Source organism: Anolis carolinensis, chromosome 1 (genome assembly GCF_035594765.1).
Source record: "Anolis carolinensis isolate JA03-04 chromosome 1, rAnoCar3.1.pri, whole genome shotgun sequence".
NCBI lineage: Eukaryota > Metazoa > Chordata > Lepidosauria > Squamata > Dactyloidae > Anolis > Anolis carolinensis.
In genome coordinates, this window is record NC_085841.1 from 289,440,997 (window position 1) to 289,463,205 (window position 22,209).

Sequence of the window (22,209 nt, forward strand, 5' to 3'; positions counted from 1 at the left end):
AGGTGGAATCTCTTTTCCTGTAGTTTGAAGCCATTGTTCCGTGTCATAGTCTGTAGGGCAGCAGAAAACAAGCTTGCTCCCTCCTCCCTATGACTTCCCTTCACATATTTGTACATGGCTATCATGTCTCCTCTCAGCCTTCTCTTCTGCAGGCTAAACATGCCAAGCTCTTTAAGCCGCTCCTCATAGGGCTTGTTCTCCAGACCCTTAATCATTTTAGTCGCCCTCCTCTGGACGCTTTCCAGCTTGTCAACATCTCCCAGGTAGTTTTCAAGTGTAGGTGAACAGAATTTTGGCGCCCCCCCCTCCAAACCAATCACTGAAAAATAAAAGCGTTGGATAAGCGAAAATGTTGGATAATAAGGAAAGATAAAGGAAAAGCCTATTAAACATCAAATTACATTATGATTTTACAAATTAAGCACCAAAACATCATGTTTTACAACAAATCAATAGAAAAAGCAGTTCAATATATGGTTTATGTTATGTAGGAATTACTATATTTGCAAATTTAGCACTAAACATTGAACAGGGATATAGGTCAGTGTGGACTTAGATAACCCAGATAGCCCTCAGTATTGAAAAAAACCCCCTCTAAAATCAGGACAATAAATAAAGAACAACACTCTGAAAACAGAAGAAACCCAGACAGTAAACAATCAGGGACAGCTAACTCCTCCCAAAAAAAGATTCTCCCAGGCAAGAAGAAGCCAGGCCTTGAAGCCACAGGGCCATTAAATGCTAATCAAGGTGATTAATTACAACATTCACACCTGCTTCAAAGAAAAGTTCTTTCTCCCATCCTGGACTTTCTACAGATATATAAACCCCACATACCTAGCTTCCAAGTTCCCACAGACCTCATAATCTCTGAAGGCCCCAAAAGTGGGCTCGCGTGGTGCGAAGGTGGGTCCGCGCTGGCCGAAAGGCCCAGCGCGGGCAGAGGGAGGCCCAGCGTGGCCGCCGGAAGGCCCGAAAGAGAAGGAGGTGGAGAGTGGTGCCCTCCTCCCAGGACAATGGCGCCCCCGGGATGATGGCGCCACAGGCAAGTGCCTAGTTCGCCTTATGGTTGGACCGCCTCTGACATCTCCCTTCAACTGTGGTGCCCAGAATTGGATGCAGTATTCCAGATGTGGTCTGACCAAGGCAGAACAGAGGGGGAGCATGACTTCCCTGGATCTAGATGCTATACCCCTACTGATGCAGGCCAGAATCCCGTTGGCTTTTTTAGCTGCTGCATCACATTGTTGGCTCATGTTTAACTTGTTGTCCACGAGGACTCCAAGGTCTTTTTCGCACACACTGCTATCAAGCCAGGCGTCCCCCATTCTGTATCTTTGATTTCCATTTTTTCTGCCGAAATGAAGTATCTTGCATTGGAGGAGCTAGAGCAGGCACTTCAACTACACCCCATGAACCTCCCCATAAAGGGTGGTTTTTGAACATTCTGGGGATAAACTAATATTGGAAGGAAATTGTTGCAGCTATTAAACACATGCTTGCATTTTTATCATTATGATTTCTTGGACCTTAGGGTACACTGGGATGGTAATAGAAATTGTGGGCGTTGAAGTCCAAAACACCTGGAGGGCTGAAGTTTGCCTATACCTGAGCTAGAGAGACCCACAAACTCCACTGGGAGAAATATTTTTTGGATCAGTGGTAAGTCAAACCTGGATATCAGATATGTGAATAAGTATATCAGTTTATGTATGTAAATGGGTACAGAATCTGTTTTAAAGACTATCAGTGACTATTGATCATGGCAGCTATATTCTGTCTCTAGGATATGAATTAGCTTGCCTCTGAAAAACATTTGCTAAAATGCAACAGTGAGTAGTATTATCCAACTCGACTTTCTCTCACAAACTCTCTTCATCTCTCTCTGTAAATATTTTTTGGAAAGCAGAGTAGCCCATAGCAGAACCCTAAGTGCGTTCTCTATCCATGATCAAAATTATCCAATATTATTTCTTCTGTTCTCCTTTTTCATATAACCACATGAAATTGCATTTGCGCCATCATTGTGTGACAATATAATTGTTTGCAAAGGAATAGTAACAAGCGGTTGGCACCAAATCACATCTTTATGCCATAAATACAGACTTCAGAAAAACTACCCAATCCACCCATGAACTATTTGTTGACTTGATTTCCTCCAGCAGTCTTATTTCAGAAAATAGGTTAGATCCAAAGTTTTCATTCTCTGAATGAAAGGACTTCTTTCATGATAGTATCTCCCTGCCCATGAATAGAAATACTTTTCCTACACAGAACTAATACATAAAAAAGTTTTTAAAATCTAGTTGTGCAATACATGCACACTTTTTGCAGCACACCATCCACATACCTTCCTACAAAGTTGCACTTGTGTTATGGGGATCTTGCAGGGTTTATTTTACACGTGAGCAGGGAAAGGTGAGAATTTCATTAGATTCACACTTTAAGATAATATTTTTCTATTTGCACCACACCCCCATCCCCTGCCCCAGTACTGAACACAGCTTCTTATACAACTTGCAGTCAAAATTCTGTAAATTTCTGAGAATGCAGTGTGAGATGTGGCTCAATGTGTAGAAAGTGTTGAAGAAAAGATGCACATTTTGGGAGCTCAATCCCAACCAGGATATATTGCTTGATCATTTCCTGAACCCGAGATTTACCCATCCACATAGCTTCCATCTTATTGAGAGTTGTCTTCAGCTTAGCTCACGATTAGCTCTCTTTATCACATGCAGTCACTGGTCCAGCACCTGCATAACTCCAGCTAACATGGGTGCATCTACACTAGGGGTGCCAAAACTCATTTTTATTGGGGGTTACATCAACCTGATGGTTGCCTTCATTGGGCCATAGGTTAAAGGACATTCTAAAGTCAGGCATCATACCCACAACCCAATCTACATTCAAACCCCACTATCCTGACTAAATATAATAAACTGCAAACTTCTAAATCAGTAGTTCTCAACCTGTGGGTCCCCAGATGTTTGGCCTTCAACTCCCAGAAATCCTAACAGCTGGTAAACTGGTTGGGATTTCTGGGAGTTGTAGGCCAAAACACCTGGGGACCCACAGGTTGAGAACCACTGTCAATCAGAATTCCTATCAGCTCTAGTCATGATGTCTAGAGATGAGGAATGATGAGTAGTAGTCCAGCTTCTGGAGGGCCACATAAAATGACATAGCAAGCTGGATTCGGCCCCTGGGCCTTGAGTTTGACACATGTGATCTACACTGTAGAATTAATTCAGTTTGCCATCACTTTAACTGTCATGGCTCAATGCTATGGAATCATGGGAGTTGTGGTTTTCCAACTTCTTTAGCTTTCCAGTGCCTCACCAAACCGCAAGTCCCAGGATTTCACATCATTGAGCCATGTCAGTTAAAAGTGGTTTCAAAGAGCATATTTTCTACAGTGCAGATGTAGCTGAGGAACGAGCACCATAAATTGGAATTGGACTGACTAGTCTATCAAATACAGTATTGTTCTTCAATATCCTTTAGGTACAAGGCTTGTTTTTCATAGAGTTGGGCCACAAACGCTGAACAAGAAAGCTATCCTAGAAAGGTTATCCAGCCTCTGATGGGAGGATGCATGCTGGGTTTGTCCTATCAGGTCACCATTAATGCTAACTTTATGTTAAAATGTGTCCGATGATCTCTTGACCCATTTCAGCCCTGAATTCAAGTAATGTTCTCACATATATGGGCAACAAATCTCATCTGATATTTGTAAAGGGCTCTTTTTGTGTGTGTGTGGTTCAGTGGAACAGCAACCTGAGTAATTAATTTCCTTTTTATAGGTAATGGAAACACCGAGTCTTCGTAGCTAATAATAAGAACAACATTGTTTACATTAAAAGTGTTATTAATAAGCATTTCATTTGTGTTGAACAAAGCCCTTTAAAAAGGCTGTTTTATTGTTTAATATGTTGTGTGACTCATAGGAAAGTGTTAATCTTTTCAGAATCGGAAATGAATCATGTATTTGTGAAAAACTTCCAAGGCCAGGTCTGACAAATTTAGGCACACTAACTTGGAAGTAACCGTTAGTTATTTAATGAGTGCTTCTGCATAAACTGACATAGGTTTTTGGCTGTAAATCTCTTTAGTAATTTGCTAAAAAAAACTATGGTTAATTGCAAGACATGCAATTGCTAATTATTTTAATTGTGGTTTTCTGCTTTGTATGCCTTATTTATCTATATAGGTAGTAATTATGGGAAAGAATATTGTGTCTTAATAGCACAGAATGCACAGAGCAGATAATGGAAATGTACTGGTGATGGTGAAACTGAGATCCAAATATTCTTCACAGCAGTCAAATGCCTCCCACCATGTAATGGTATCTCACTACAAAATGTCCTTGCAGAGGCAATGAGATGGAGGTAAGGGAGACATGGTGAGCCGGCATGTGTAGATGCAATGACAGCTGAATCAAAATCCAAACTTCACAAAACAAGACAGCCAATTACTTTGCAGCGTTTTCAAAGGGAAAGCTGTCAAACAGCTGAGCTTGCCTGTGTCTGGAGATCTACTATTAATCACAACTCAAAAGCCCAGCAGGATTTCCTCTTTAAAAAAGAAAAAGAAGATGATGATGAAGAAAGAAAAGAACCCCTGCCTGAGTTAGTGCTGCTCTGCTCATGCCGAATGAACATAAGGGAGTTGTACAAGCGGAGCTAGAAGGCAGGAATGGCTAACCTTTCCTTTCTGACTTCTCTCCCAAGAGAGACAGGTATTGATGACGCTGCCCATTGATACCACTGTCTGCTGGATATTATCTGATCCTCGCTCACACTGAATATTTGAGGCTTCATTTACTTCACATTGCATCAATAACAAAATTGATAAAATAAATAATAATAAAAGTAGTATTTGACAAAATTTTAAAAACAAAACTTAAGATTTACAAAATGTAATTAATGGCCTGGATCAAACCTAATGCCCTTGCATCTATTTTGAAGAGGTTTTTCAAATGTGACTTAGCACTAACTTGTTAGCTGTGCAGTTGGTAGCAGTAGTGAATGTAGTGTAATTAAAAGTGTTTCAAAAATTCCTCTCACTGAGTGGACAGTATGAGCACTGGGGTGAAAGGGAATGCTGTAAAGCATAATGACAAATCTTTTCTCGGAGGAGGAGTAATAATACAACAATACTGTCAGGGCAATTTTTGGATATTCCTTTCTCTAGTAAATAAATGAGATGATCATAAGGCTTCCAGCTTTTCTTCTTGTGATACCTCAGCCTGTGTCTACATGGATGAAGTATAGTGAATTTATCACTTAGCTGTTGGATTGCTCAGCTTGATTGGCTGCAAAAATGCTGCATCCAGCCATTAATGAGGGTTAGTTAATGCAACCAACCATTAATGCAGAGACTTCAGGAAGCTCTGGAGCAGTGGTTCTCAACCTGGGGTCCCCAGATGTTTTTGGCCTCCAACGTCCAGAAATCCCAGCCAGTTTACCAGCAGCTAGGATTTCTGGGAGTTGAAGGCCAAAACATCTGAGGACCCAAGGTTGAGAACCACTACTCTGGATTGCATGGAGCCTTGGCCATTTACTTAGAAATGAGGTCCCTCAAAGAAGAGTTCCAGATGCACTTCCTGAAGTAGCTTCAACGTTTGCTTTGGCTCAGCACTAAAATTACTGTATGATGTGAATCTAATGCACACCTTAATTTTGGCAAGATCATTTATCCAAAAAGGGTGAGCATTAGATTAGATTAAATATGGTAATTAATTCCTGCCTCTGGCTCTTGTTTGCTTGCCTTTCCCCACTTTAAATTAAACGTTGCACTTCACCTTCTTCAATATTTTTGTTAATGCACATTATATTTTGCAAGTGGAACCTAACCAGTCAGAAGTGAGTTCCACTTCAAGGGAGTTTACTTCTAAACAACTGTATTGAAATACAATCAATTCTTGTTTAAAATTACTAGGAGATATTGAATGTTTTTTTTTTGCTTGTTTAGGTGTCTGCATTTTAAGATGTTTTAAACCAAAGTGTTAGCTCCCCTAAGTAAACAATTGAGAAGCTGATTGTTGGAAGAGTGCATATGCATGTATACATTTGTATACAGCAATGGGGTTGACATGATGATCTCCTGCACTTGAGAAATATTAATGAATCTGGATTAAGCTCTAAGATATCCTTAGATGACTACTGTGTTCAAACACTCAGTGATTGTTTGCTGAGACGATGGTCATATAGGCAAGTCATAATTCTGTGTAACTGAATATCTTTGAACATGGGCTAAAAGATTAATTTTGTGGTACTTTAGACAGAGTGACTCAACTGTCCTTTATGTGAGACCGAATAAATGCAAATAATCAGGTACATTCTTCTCTTTGTGAGCCTTTCTGTGGAAAGGGAAGTTTACAATTCCTTCCTGTATCCGTGAGGAGTACTATTTCAGCATCACAACTGCTTTAGTGAATACCTTTCCTAGAAAGGAAGATTTAACAGGGTCGGTTGTGGAAAGACTACAAGGAGATTCTCAAAAGCCCTCTGCTTATTTTCAATAGGGAACTGTTAGTATATCCTGTCATCTTCTCTACACTGAAAATTTAAACTTTGTTGCCTATATTGTCCATATGTTAAATAATGAACGTGCTTGGCTGTTTGTACTAGCTCGAGCTGTGCTGAATGTTCACAGCCAAACATTTGTGATGCAAAAAAGGAAACGGAGTGTGTTTCTGAAGAGAATTTTGACAATGTCACTCTGCTGCCTCCCTCCTTAGACTGGATTTGGAGCATCTTTGCAGCAGTGGTTGACTGTTGGTTTCATGCTAGTTCATTGTTGTTTAATACTGGAGCTTTCTAGATATTCTAGAAAGTTGAAGGAATCCATGCATTCATTGACATAGCAGCAAAAAATCATAGAATCATAGAATCATAGAATAGTAGAGTTGGAAGAGACCTCATGGGCCATCCAGTCCAACCCCCTGCCAAGAAGCAGGAACAAAATCAAAACAAAAGATGACAGGGATTTGCATAAATTTGCATAATTTTTGCATAATGCTAAATTTCAAACTGTCTAGCTGCACACTGAGAAAAAATTACAGTATGATCATCATCAGGGGATATATTTCTGGAATTCATGTGGAAAAGCAAAACAGAGGATAATAGGATTGCTGGCCCACAAATACCACAGAGGAGTGCTAGAGGATCTAGGATATGCCAAGAGATGTCAGACACAGGGCACATCTATATTGACCCATTATCCTAAAAAAGAGGTGAATCCACTCCATTGTGGCTTTTTGTGTGTGTGTGTGTGTGTCAGAAGTGATTTGAGTGATTTGGTGGCTAAATGATGTACAGAGATGATTTAGATTAACTTGGCCTTGAACTGCATTTAAAAAGTTGCAAGTTACTATAAATTTCCTACTATGGATCAGCCCTGGGATAAAGGGTATGTGTAGAGCTACCCACAGTCTACAAAAACTTTGTTCTTTCAGTTCATCTCTAAGGTTCTCCAAAATCCTATTGCATACAGTGCACCATATTATGGAATAGTGTGATTAGATACTTGTGTACCTATTCAGTAGCAACAGTGGATGGGTAGCAACAGTGGATGGGTATTCAGTAGATGGGTATTCAGTAGCAACAGTTGATGGGTAGTTTGAAGACTCCTGCCCCCTGTTTTTCTTATTATTTGTCTTTAACACAGGCCTGGTGTAACAGTTTTTCAAAGAAATGACACCTTCAAATGGAGAACTTTCAATTGGAGCATTGATGCAGAACCATTTTCAGAATTCTGTTTTGGTCAATGGTCTCAGAGGCTGCATTCCAGCAATAGATAAAACTAAGGACTCGGGTTAGGTTGAGGACACAGCAAACCAAAGTAGGCAGGTCAGGGGTAATTCTTACCAATTTGAATGCTTTCCCACTGTACAAAGTACAGCTAATTTTTATGCACGTCTACCTGCAAATGTGTCTCAGTGCAATAGTGTTCCTGTTGGCAAAACGTAGCTCAAGTCCTGCTTTGCTGCCAAAGAATTCAATCTGAGATAGTGTGCTTAAAGTTCAAATGTGTTTAAAAAGTGAACAGAGATAACCGCAAGTGAAGTTTGCAGACTTGGAGGGTGAAGCAGGAAACGGAAGGAACTGCTAGACCAAGAGGGTCCAGTGAAGCCCTTCTGGAGATGTGGGTCCACTGCAAAGGTGTGGACTTTAGGAGGTGCCAAACAATGCCTACTTCTTGATGTTGGTTCTGAGCAAACTAATACTGCCCTTATGGGGATGTTGTAAGAACTACTGAGATAGTCTTCATAAAACAGTTTTGAACCTTCACAAAACTTGCCGTACTGTTCCTTCATTCTATTGCTATCAGTGATGAGCAAAACAGTATTTTCCACCATCTGCCTCTGAACTCTTTCTGACCTTTTAAAGGTATTTATTTTTAAATTCATTGAATGGCCTTAGAGAATGAGTAATTCCCATAGTTTTGCTCTAGCATGAGAACAGAAATGGTCCTTCAGGTTTTTAATATTCTTGCACGTATTAGTAAAATTTTATTTCCATTTTTTAAAAATGTATAAAAGCAAAATGGCAATTTTTAGATTTCTTATAAAAGGTATTTATATAATATTTGTGATACCATGCATGTTAAGCAAATGTGTTTTTATGTAATTTAGTTGTGTGATGGCTGTTCATTTATACTGTCTAATAGTGGGAAGTACACCTGCACATTTTTAAAAAGTAGAAGCTGGATATAATGTGCTTCCCATGCATATTCTGGCTAGAGGATCATGGGAGTTGTAGTTCCAAAAGTCAATGTTCCAAGCTTTGGGATTCTTTCTAAAGAAAGCATCTGGATTGTCATGTTCCATATATTCACCCAACCTTTCAAACTATCAATTTATACTAAATGACATTGCAACATTCTAACTCAATGGCTGTGATTACACATAACAATCATGCAAAATTCCAGGGAATGCTGGCCACCATAAGTGATTTCTATGTTAATAAATGCCCCACATTAGCTCATTTTTTGCTTGTCCCATCAGGAGGAAATATCCAGGAATTATGATATCCCATAATCTAAACTGGGAACCCTGTCTTGTTGCATTCATATAATCAAAAAAAGAAAATGTGATGTGTAGTTATAACTCCTCTAAGTTTGGAATTCAGGTTCAGATGACAACAAATAAGGGCCTCTTCTGCACTGCACATTTCTAGAAGAAGAAAACTAAACTACCCACTGATTCCCATTTTTAAAAAGTGAAATGTTCCTTGGGTGATTTTAATTGGACCTTCTTGTGCCTTCTTTGAAGTGGGAGGTCTAGAACTGCACAGTTTATTCTGTGTGGAAACTTCAAATAATCACACAGTGGATAGTGCTGTTTTATTTTGGACCCTGTCCTTGATCATTCCTAACATTCAGCTTGTCTTTTCCACCCCTGTAGAAAAGGGGTAGAGAGTTGCAATCCTGAGTGCATTTACCAGGGGGTAAACTTCACTGTGCAAAGCGAGACTTAATTCTGTAGAAATTTGCATAAAACCAGGCTGCTTGACTTTTACCTTCCCTTTTTATGCAGAAAGGCCTTTGACATATAACTTGACTGGGGAACCACATTCTGATGTCCCAGTCAGCATGAGTACTACCTTTGGGAGTATTGGTATTTCTGGGAGCTGTATATTTGAATGCCTGGAAAAGTTAACTTTAATGCTTTTGATTATGTGTTTTATGTCTATGTTTTTAAATTATGTATGTGTTTTAAAAATTACCACATATGTCAAGGGTGGGTAATTGTATGGCAGGGGAGGATGGGCCAAATGTCACCTTCCACTAGTCACACTGTAGTGCCATTAAGACATGAAAACGGTATCATGTCACTTCTGGTTCCCATTTCAGCCTATCTGCATGATTGTTTTCTGAGTATGGAAAATTGTGGAAGGGGAAGGGGGAAAGTTGTTATATTTACACACTATTTGGGCACATTTGGGGCAATCCTCTGACAAAATCAATACCTAATTATACTCCAGTTCCCACAAATTATTCTTCAATCTTTGGGTTTTGGGGGGAACTAAAAAGGTGGTTCACGGGGTGGATGTGGGCAGCAGGCTATATTGTCTTCACTGAACAGCAATCATTTTATGCATTTTAACAAAGTAGAATTAGTATGTACATTCATAATTAATCAACAACCTCTTCTTTTCCAAACAAGCAAAAAGGAAAAAAAGAGCAAACATAAAATCAACAATAAACTAAAAACAAAATATGAAATACAATTACATTTTTCAAATGAAATTCTTATCTGCTTGCAAAACAAAGAGTTGAAGTACCTTTATTAAAATATAAAGAAACGAGGATTGTAAAATGTGTTTAATTTTTTTTGTATCTTGCTTTGTAATCATTACATTTGTAAAGCATTGTAGGTTTTAATCTATAAAGCCACATACACTTCTGAAGTCTCATGCTTGACACATTGCCTCTTCCTGTTCATGAAACTTTTCCTGCCCTGTGAGTAACATTGGAAGCTTTCATCCATGTGCTTTCCCTAAGAAAACCTTTGTGATGGGGATCAAATGGCAAGGTAGATGTTCTTTTTAGCTGTGGCCCCTTGTTTGTAGAATGCTCTTCCCAAGGATGTTTCTTGGCCCCAACTCTGTCGCATTTTGATGCCGGATTAAGACATTTTCCTACTATAGTGAATGGGTAATTGTCCAGCGTCAGCAGGACATATTACTTTCCTCAGGGCACATTAATGATCACATTCCCTCCCAACTCCGCAAATATGAGGCAGCTGCAATTTTTTTGTCCCTGAATGCATTGAGAAAAAAAGCCCTCTTGCCACATTTTCAGGTATATGCAGCCTTTTCCTGCCCTTTAGTTCTATGCACACCGTTTCATCAAATCTCTGAATTTGATGCTCTGATCATATCCTTCTTGGAGACAGAGCTACAAGGCCTTACAAAAGGCCCCGATTGGCTACCAAATGGCAAATATACCATATGATCTCTCTTGTGATAGTGTGTCTTGAAGTCATTTCTGATTAATGGCAATCCTAAAGTGATCATATCACTGCGTGTTTCTTGCACAAGGTCACCAATTGGACTTTCATGATCAAGAAGGGATACAAATCCTATTCTTCAGAGTTATAGTCCAATGCTTAAACCACTATGCGACATTGACCTCTTATGAGCTTGGAATAAACTTGCTGTAGGCAAAACACAAACACCTTATAACAGTGGAAGAATATCAGTTTCTGTTTCATCTCTTACATGCTATTCTGGATATAGAAGAGACTATTGCATTAATTTGTTTAAAGTCATGAACCACGCAATGATTGCCATGTTCCTTTTATTGCAAGAGATCAAAGAGTCGACCATGGTTTGTAACAACAAATAGCTACATATTAATATAATAATTATCTTTTTCCAGCTTCCTCCTCATTTCCCAGAGTTGCAATTTATTCGCCATCTTTTGTTTTAACAGCTGTGTGACTATAACACGATTGAACTATGTGATGACTTTTCTCATTACCACACTGCAGAACTTGGATAGAAATCAGTCCAGCAAAGCAGCATCACAAAATGTAATATTATAGATCTGTTCAGGCACAATCCACCAAACTCATTGTCTGTGGATAAAAGACTGTCATTTCAGTTCATAGAATCATACAGTTGGAAGAGACCACATGGGTCTTCTAGTCCAACCCCCTGCCATGCAGGAAAAGCACAACCAAAGCACCCCCAACAGATGGCCCTCCAGCCTCTGTTTAAAAGCTTCCAAGGAAGGAGCTTCCACCGCACTTCGAGGCAGAGAGTTCAACTGTTGAACAGTCGGTATGGTCAGGAAGTTCTTCCTAATATTCAGGTGGAATCTCATTTCCAGTCATTTGAACCTATTGCTCCAGGGCAGCAGAAAACAAGCTTTTTTCTTCTTCCTTATGACAGTCTTTCAAATATTTAAATATGATGATCATGTCTCCTCTCAACCTTCTCTTCTGCCGGCTACACATACCTAGCTCTTTAAAATGCTCCTCTTAGGGCACGGTCTCCAGACCTTTGATCATTTTAGTTGCCCTCCTCTAGACACCTTCCAGCTTGTCAATATCCCTATTGAATTGTGGTGCCCAGAATTGGACACAGTATTCCATGTGATGTCTAAGCAAAGCAGAATAGAGAGGCCCCATGACTTCCTTCTATCCAGACACTATACTCCTTTTGATGCAGCCCAAAATCCCATTGGCTTTTTAGCAGCTTCAACACATTGTTGGCCCCCACAACTACGTCTTTTTGAGTTCTTGCTCCCTTAATTTCTATCCAGATACTCCCATCCTGATTGTCAGGATTGAAGTCCTGCATCACTTCCCAGGTGTAAACATCCTTAACATATAATGCTATCCTACCCCTCTCCTTTCCTGTTTATTTCTCTGAAATAAATCATATTCCTGTATTACTATATTCCAATTATAGAATTCATCCCAACAGGTTTCAGTGATACCTATTACATCGTAACTCTTTTGTTGTGCTAAGAGTTCCAGTTCATTTTGTTTTCCCCCCATGCTCTGTGCATTAGTGTTGAGACATCTAAGACCATGGGACATCCCCCCCCCCCCCAAAGCTGGTTATTATTAGCTGGTTGTATCTAAGAACCTCTCATCCTTGCCAACATGTTCTAATTCCTCATAATCTCTGATCGAGTAAAGAACTTTGAACCAATTCTGTAATTCCAGATTACCAGGATGATGTTTGGACCCCCTCCTTCTATATTTTACATATTTTTTACATGTTTTATATTCCTCCGAGCATTGACCTCCTTCATGTTTGAAGTGACCTCCTCATAACCATTCTCTGTAGGTTCATTTGATGTGCATTGTACATCTAGAACAGTCTGCTGGGCTGTGTCCAAGTAAAACTCAAGTTCCCTGATCTCTTTAAGTGTAGAGATTTGGGTCTCCAATTGCTGGATCTTCCCTTCCAACAAGCAACCTGTTTGCATTTGTTGCAAATGTAGTTTCCCAGGTGTTCTGGCGAAAAGAGAAACATTCTACAGGCCCTACAGGTGACTGCTCCTCCTCCTTTGTGCTCCATAGATGGGTAATTAAGTTTAAACTTGAGGACTGCCTATATTTATTTATTTGTTTGTTTATTATATGTATTTATATGCTACTTTCTCTCTCTTAAAAGAGACTCAACATGGCAAACAGTGCTAAAAACTATACAATCCCAGGATACCATAGAGTTGTTCTGCAAAACAAGTCTATGGTATGCTAGGATCAGAAGTGAGTTAATTCAATGGTATTCATCTGGATTGCACATAAATGCAATCCAGCCAGGAATGTCTCCCTCATGGATGCAGAGATCTTATTGTTCTTCAAATGTTTATGAATCCTTTCTTAATGCACCTGACTGAAGTAACCAATACTATTTCCTTGCCTTCACGTCAGTGCAGTATAAGCATCCAGACAAACCTGTGTTCCATAACTTCAGCTTTCTTAGATGTTACGTAGCTGACATCCGCATTCTTATAAGTACTCTACAAATGATATTGTTCGTTCATCTATCAATAATCACTATCCACTCTTTTTTTTCCAGGGAAGCTTTGAATGGCATTATTAACAAGACTACAGATGTGTTTCTACAGACTGACACTGCAAGAAGCTATTTTGTATTCAGGAATGTCCATTCTCACAATTTTACAATCTACTTGCCCTTTGTAGGGGTGTGGATTGTATTTGGCTCTGGTACAATGAAACTGCTCATAGAGGAATAAGACTTTAATGCTACAGTGTCAGTTGTTTTAGTGGCAGGTGTAGGAGATAAAAGAGGAAAGTTATATTTGCTAGGATGCAAGATATCAGTGTGTGTCATATAAAAGAAAGAACACTAAATAAATACAATAGAACTGAAAGTAGATTAGTTTGTGACTGGTTTTTAAATGTGTTTTCCCCAGCTGTGTACTATTTTGAAAATGTAGACTGTTTTTAAGAAAAGACAGAACAAAAGGGAGGGTTTCCCATTTGCTCTTTATGTGATTAAAGGTTCTCCCTTTTCAAAAATAGAAGCAAAATAAAATACCTTATATAGTACTTGAATAATCCATCTCTAATGACATGCAAAGAAAAAAAATACCCTGTCTGGCTTACTTCCATTTCATTTATGTCCATGCAAAAGTATTTTTGGAAGATGTGTATGAATCCCCTCTAATGATCCCTCCACCCCTGTAATGTGCTGCAAACTTCTTGGCTCATTTGTCTTACTGGCAACTTTTTACAAAACACAAGTTCTCTGACAATATTTGCTGCTGTCTAAACTTAAAAGGCTACTGGGATTGATGGTGGTTTGGGACTAGTTGATAATTAGTGAAATGTAGGCCTTAGCCTATTGCCACAACTGAGGATGAGCTCTTTAAGTCCTTCCCAGGGCCGCCCCTCCAGTAAGACTCAGGGGTCTAGCAATGAGACCTTACAGAAATAGAATTGGGCTTGTTAGTTTCTCCAGAAATAAGAAAAAATATTAACTGTTTTGCCCTGGGCAACCCCTTCAGTAAGACTCAGGAGTCTAGCAATGAGACGTGACAGACATGAAAATAGGCTTGAAAAACCATGCTAGTTTCTCCAGAAATTAGAAAAAAAATAGCTTTAACTGTTCAGAACTAAGATGCCTCATCCCTTATGGTGTCATTCAAAGAGCAAAGAAGTATGGTTCTTCTGTCCAAACTGCCTCTTAATCTTCTGCTTGTTGGTCTACCTCATTTTCCCAACAACCTATTAATCTGAGTTTGCTGTTCCAGTATCAGTGCTGATAGGGAAGTTATGGGATCTTCCTCTGTCCACCAACTGAAAAAAGGGGAACCCAAATAAGTAACTGACAATAGGTGAAATCCTTATTTGTTTATTTTCCTTGCCTTTTTTTAAAAAAACAGTTTCACTGGCATTAATAATATATGCTGTTGATTTAGTATATCTGGAAGAAAGAGAAGCCATTGAAATCAAGGTGCAAAGCTTTACTATAGTGTAAGAGGCAAACTGAAGAGACCATGTTTACCTCCTCATCTTCTCCAGACTCATTAAAAGATTCCAGTTGGATTCCTATGGAAGCCTTGGACATTTTTCCAACAAAGGCTGTGTCTTTACAAATTCCTTTTGATCCTATGGATCAAAAATGGGCTTTGAAGAGTTCTAGGCTCATACAGCATCTCACTTGCAGCTATCCTATAAGTGAGAGGCTATTTAAATTTTCTTGTTGCCTTTATTCCATGGCAGTTCCATCTATCTCTGGAGTAAATGTGAGCTTTGAGCTATTAATGATATGAGTTCTTTGCAAGATTCTAGGGATCAGTGAGGTATCAGTGTTCCTGATATTATTGTAGTCATGGTATTGTGATCCTATCCATGGTGATTCCATGCAGAAGTTTTGTCAGTGCTAGTTCCAAAGTAGCATTCACTACTGGAACAACAGTTGTATCCTTATTTTGTTAATAAAGAATAAAAACCAATAAAATAAATGTTATTAATTTCTTTTCTAAATCTCCTCTTCCTGCTTCCTTATATACAAATTAAGAGCCAAAATGCAAAACCAAGATTTTTAATTGACTATTTGAGTGGATCCTCCATCCAGACTTTTCTCTGAAATTAAACATTTGGGTGTTATTTCCAGCAGAAAATTATTCATTTTGTAGAGCCTTGTATTTAATTTCCAGCCAGACCTCAAACCGAAGAGTTTTTTTTCCAGCAGCTTCATCATCTGTCAGCACATTGTCTGTCTTTCAACCTATTAACAGAGGAACCTCCAGACTGTCTTGCTGTCCTTTGCACAGGATGGAATAAATCTGAGGCTTCCACTTGGCTGCTGTTTGTCACCCAGGGACCTTGCCGGCTTAAACCTGTCAGGGAGTTTAACATGATGTATACGACCCATTTAAATCATAATACATTTATCACCTGGTTAGGATCAAAGCAGCACAGCTTCAAAGGCATTAGCAGCACTATTGTGACAATGTAAGAAGTTGACTTTATCTATAGTTGAATAGCTATATCTTTACTTTTATATCTGGTATTTGACATGACAAATTCCACTTCAGTTTTTTTTTCCATTTCCAGAACTTGTATAATATCCAAACTTGTTTTCTTCATAGTTTTGGTTCTTATTGTGCACATGCAGAATACTTAAAAAACAACCATGTTTTATAAATAGTGTCTAAAGACAGTGAAAAATGAGATATGATGTAAACAAGCCATCATATTCTTCATCATATATTGTGAAAATGTATGATGGGCAAAAGCTCACAGTCAATATGGACAAATGCAAGTTCTACACTAAAGCCACCCAGCTCAAATGAACAGCTATAATAATACTACATACTGCTGAGTGATGCCTTTGGGCTTATTATAGATCACAAATTGAACGTATGCAAGCAGTGTGATACCTCAGCAAAATAGAAAATGTTATTTTAACCTATATTTATAGAAGCATAGTTTCCAAATCAAGGGAAGTAATAGCTCCACTATATTCTGCTCTGTTCAGACCTCATCTAAAGTACTGCATTCAGTTCTGGGTGCCTCATTTTAAGACAGGTATAGACAAGTTGGGTCAGAGAAGGGCAACAAGGATAATAAGAGATATTGAGAACAAAATATATGAGGAAAAGTTAAAGATACTGACCATGTTCAGCTTGGTGATGAGAAGGAGGGGTGATGTGATCTGTACCCTGCTGCTCCAGAGCATAGGACCAGATCTGCTAGTTTGAAGTTACAGGAGAGCAGATTTTGATTGATCATTACAGGGACTTTCCTAAAAGTAAGGTTTGACAATGGAAGCAATTGCCTAGAAAAGTGATGGAGTCTCTTTCTCTGAGCATCTTCAGAAAGAGCCTAGATACGCACTTGCTGGAGATGCACTGAGCAAAGGGTTGGACTTGATGGACGATGAGGCCCCGCTGTGATTCTAAGAAACAATGCCATTCAGCACAAGAAACCATACCAGTTCAGCACCCAGATATGGACAGGAGCATAGTCCAGAAAGCCACTTGGCCCTGAATGAGAAAGCAGGCAGTCCCATAGGAGTTCATATCTCTTACCTTTCAAGCTGAATGCTACTGAGAGGCCCACTCTAGTAACAAAACAAAAAAAAAGCTTCACCAAGTAATTGATGCCTCTGGATAGTCTCTTAATCTGACCCATTAACCTATGCTGACCTTGCCAGCTGTTACTCAATTATAACTTAAGTAACCAGTCTTTTGAACAGGGAAAGGAAAACCTTCCTGTGAGCTCAATTATCTTTCCCACTGGGGTCTCCATTCTGGCCTGGTTTCTCTCTTCCCTCCATTTCCCCCTGTTTCCCTCCCTCAAGGTAGTGACCAATGCCTCTGGTAAAAACAAATTACTTCAGAAGAAACCAAGGTTTCTTTGGTTTGTTCTGAATTAATTAGATACCCCATTAGAGCTGGTCCCAATGCCCCATCTAATGGGGTATTGGGCCTGTGGAGACTCACTCCCGGGTAGTCCTGGGACTACCCGGGGGTGAGTCTCCCCTGTCATCCTGCACCCAAGGGTGTGAGATGGAGGCCATCCCTCCCCCCAAGTCCTTGATTAAGCCCCGGAAAACATATTTGCAAGGTCCCTGGCCACCATAACTCCTATTAGTGCTCTCTCTGCCCCACCCCTCCCGTCTCCTCACATGTCATTTTCTGACATCAGGAGAATGCACCGATAGGAGTTATGGCCGCCAGGGACCCTGTAAGTACATTTTTTGGGCTTAACTGGGGGCTTGGGGATGGCTGCATGCCATCCTGATTTGTCTTGGGATGGCATGTAGCCACCCCCACCCCCCACCCCTAGGAAAGTTTGGGGTTTGGGTGAGTATGTGGGGAATGAAACCCACATCAAAGTGGATTATTTAAACCTTCTTCAGTGTGGATTTTAATTCTGTGTGGAAGCACCCACAGTCTGTAGCACCCACTGCCTTGGGGTGGGGGTAGGGAAAGAATTTAGGTTGCCAATCCAAAACTACCTCCCACTTATCCATTGCATCAGTTAAGTGAACACCTTCACACATTTAGTAGGCAAACCCATCCTCCCACTGCTGTTATGATCTTTTCAGTAGGATATTTCTCACCATTTCACCACCTTACCAGGCTTATTTGATGAGGTCATGGGAGAGACCCTTCAAGGTGACTACTCCTAAGTGATGGAACTCTCTCTCCAGAGAATCCCAGTTGACCCTCTCTCTGCTCTGTTCCCTTCAGAAGGCAAGGCCCTTCTCAGTTAAACAGGACTTCATGCAGTAAAAGATATGCTATTTTAATACATCAATTGTGTTTTATGTACTTTAATACTTTTTAAATCAATGTTTTCAAATAACATTTTAACTGGATTATTTTGTTTACTGCTGTTGTAAGGTATGTGCCATATATTATTTTAACTATTTTCTTTATAATGAAAATTGTAAACTGTTTTAGGTCTCACTTTGGGAGGAAGACACCACATAACATCCATCAATCATGAAGGCTGGGTGAGGGAAGGATACGAAATCCTACAAGTCAGGATCAAGAAACGGGATCCTAGTTGGCTCCCAAACAGCAAGCAAAAACTGTTTACAGTAAGACTTCTGTAACTGCAGACCCACATCCATGGTTTCACTTACCTGCACCCAGGAGAAAATGGTTTCTCTAGGAATTTGCTAGGTCCTCCAGGCAGTTTTTTGGTATTGTTCCCCTGGAAGTTACCATAGAGATGCCTTGGGGGACCCAATACATTTCTTGAGAAGATTCCTCTGTAGGAATCTCTGCTGTGCTGGAACCAGAAGTTTACCAATTGCTTTACAGGGTTGGAAAAAGCCACAAATTTAATAAGAGGAAACTTCTGAATCTGCTCTTAATAACTCTAATTGGTGATATGCTCCTTAGCCTTCACGTGAATGCTTGTTATATTTTGAAATATACCTGCATATGTACTCTGATCCATGAAGTATACATACAGATAATCCATCTCTTTCAGTTTATTACAGAACCAAGAGCTCTTCTTCCTTAGTAAAAAAAAAAAAGTCAAAACATTTTAAAGGAATTTATAACCCCTGAGTTGCAAGGAAAAGGTAAAATATGCTTACACTTTACTGAAACCAAAAGACTCCAAAGTAATTTATTTTAGCAGGAATGTGCCTTATCTTTAAAGACTACAACTGGTTTAGAGTTCATTGTTTTAGTAAGACTTTCCCACTGAAACCAATGGGAGTTAATAAGCTTGACTTTAGCTCTTTTGCACCTAAGGTTTATAAAAAGAAGCCCAAGCACATTTCATAAAATATATTTGGTGCTTTACTGAACTGAACTGAGTCCCTTTCATGAAGTAGAGAACAAATTTCACTGAGTTCTAGTTTTCTTCTATCAGAGGTTTTAGGTGGAGTCACCTCAGGTACCAGAGCTTAAGTATTTCTAGTTGCATGCTATTAAGTTAAGGCATTTAGAAACCTACCAACTGTTTCTTATATCTATATAGTTAACTGATAAGGCTGGTACACCCTTCCATGTTTGCAATATGAGCGCAAATATACTTACAGGAAGTAAAACTTTGTTAATGTTTAGTACTCATCTTATATGTTGCCATGGTGTACAGATTTGGGGGGTGAGGGTGGAAGGGAACAGGTTTAAGAGTAAGGGTAGGGTGACAAATTCATACTCTTGATTTCTTTGCAAAATGACAACTCCCATTTTCCTTTTTGATAATTTATTATCAAAAAAGTTTCAAAATACATAAAAAGTATGGATAGAACAAAAAATGAAGAAAGAAGAAAGAAAAAGAAACACAGTCAAAAACAAAAAGGAGGAAAGGTTACAATGGATTTCAACTTTTTTACAGTGGTTATAAATCTTAATACAGGCAGTTCTTGAGTTACAAACATCTGACTTACAAACAACTCCTAGTTAAGAACAGGGGAGATGGTGAGACAATAGAGGAGGATGACTGAAATGATCAAAGGTCTGGAAACCATGCCCTATGAGGAGCATCTTGAAGAACTAGCCTGCAGAAGAGAAGGTTGAGAGGAGACATGATCATCATGTATACATATGTGAAAGAATATCATAAGGAAGAGGGAGCACGCTTGTTTCCTGCAGCCCTGGAAACTAGGACTTGGAGCCAAGGGTTCAAATTACAGGAAAGGAGATTCTACCTGAACATTAGGAAGAACTTCCTGACTATAAGAGCTGTTCAGCAGTGGAACTCTCTGCCTTGGAGTGTGATGGCGGCTCCTTCCTTGGAGGCTTCTAAACAGAGGCCAGATGGAAATCTGTCAGAGGTGCTTTGATTGTGCTATTTCTGCATGACAGGGGCTGGACTAGATGGCCCATGTGGTCTTTTCCAATTCTATGATTCTTAGAGGATGTCAGAGAAATATACCCCTCAGAAGGGAAATTCAATCCTGAAAGAGTTATCCATGGAAGCTTTATCACCAATCTTTGTTTCCACAAAAAAGCCAAATTTTCCAAAATCCAATTATCACAGGGAGAGAAAATGAGGTGAAATCTTCTGAACAAGGGCACAGACAGCAAACAACACCACAGGGGTGTTAACCATTCCCTGAGCTACCCAAAGCTAAAGAATATATATTTTTGGCTGGAGTTACTTACAAATGTCCCTGTTCCAACTCACATACAAATTCAACTTAAGAACATACCTCGGAACCAATCTTGTTCATAATTTGGGGAATGCCTGTACATTAAAGCTTTTATCTCCAGATAATAAATACTTTTCACACTTTCCTACTAATTCAAACCTACAGTTATGATATTATTTTTCTTTCTGCAAAAGACAATCATTCAAACATGTCACAAAGCAGATGACTTATCAATTTCAGCTAAGTCCTTCAATTATAAAAGCCATTTGAAATTATTATTAGTACACTCTTCCATTTGTGTGCATATAGCAATGATGCTGCAGTGGTCATATGTCATAGTGATGTTCCATATTTCCTTTCCATTTGCTCTTCCATCAGTCCTGACACCCCTTAATTAATTATTGTCTTTAGTAAAGGTAAAGTTTTCCCCTGACGTTAAGTCCAGTCATGTCTGACTCTGCGGGTTGGTGCTCATCTCCATTTCTAAGCCAAAGAGCCGGCGTTGTCCGTAGACTCCTCCAAGGTCATGTGGCTGGCATGACTGCATGGAGCGCCGTTGCCTTCCTGCCGGAGCGGTACCTATTGATCTACTCACATTGGCATGTTTTCGAACTGCTAGTTTGGCAGAAGCTGGAGCTAACAGCGGGCACTCACTCTGCTCCCAGGATTTGAACCTGGGACCTTTAACAGTACTATATTATTATTATATGTGTATAATAAAAACAGGCTTACTCTGAAATGAGTGATTAAAGTATTGCAGCCTTAATCATGTATCCTCCAAACATACTTATTTTTCACTTTTAGTTGATTGACTCTCAAGCAAACAGATGTAAGACTGATCCAAATAAAATTGAAGGTCAGTTTCCTACTTCTGCTCATAGATAATTCCTGGGCTTCGCATTTGATAAAATGTTCAAAATCCTATTTTCCTTTGGGTAGTTTACCTCATGTTTTTCCATGTTACCATTGTCCATAGTTATTTTGACCCAAGAAGAAGATAGGCTTGTTTATAGTAATTCACTAATAATAGACTATGTTGTTTTGACTAGAAGTCCTTCTTTACCAGCTCTAGCTTGCTCTCTGCTTCAACACAACAGCAACATTAACAGTTGTCTTTACCCTGGCCGTGAACTCTTCTGACATTGGTGTGTGTCCATATTTGAATTAATAAACTGTAATCTTTTTTAATTTGATAGATCCAAAGGAGCAACAAATGTGGCTTCTTGCTTGTAAATTAAACCCTAATTGATTGCAGCAACACTGGAATATTGTAAAAGTCAAGACAAGGCTGAAAAGGTCCTTTAAAGGGCCCATTTGCAAAAGATGTTTGGATAGAGGCAGAATAATTTGGGAGACTATAAATCCAATGAGATTGATTTATTATGGCTTCAGGTTCAAGGCCTCTTTGCAAATATTAATTAATCCAAACTCACTATCTTGACCTCTCCACTTTTCCGCCTCCAGAGAAAATAAAACTATGTAGTGGGCTTTTCCTTTCTTCAGACCTTGGTCACGAAATCAGAGCTTACATGCAAATTAAATAGCAAGACTTTCCAATGTGCAGTGTTCCCTTAATCTCTCTCCTTTTTGCATTGAAAGCTAAATTTCATTGAATGTGCCTTTCATTTCCTCCATAAGGGTTCCT

General features: G+C 39.3%; 1 long non-coding RNA gene across 1 annotated transcript in view; it reads left to right on the top strand.

Moving 5' to 3' along the window:
* LOC107982689 (uncharacterized) overlaps positions 1-15,468 on the top strand; it is an 86,758-nt gene extending 71,290 nt beyond the window's left edge. The window contains exons 4-5 of the long non-coding RNA XR_001730143.2: positions 1,535-1,662; positions 13,548-15,468. This is a non-coding gene — a long non-coding RNA (uncharacterized LOC107982689). The remainder of the gene's footprint in view (positions 1-1,534; positions 1,663-13,547) is intronic.
* The last annotated feature ends 6,741 nt before the right edge of the window (positions 15,469-22,209 follow it).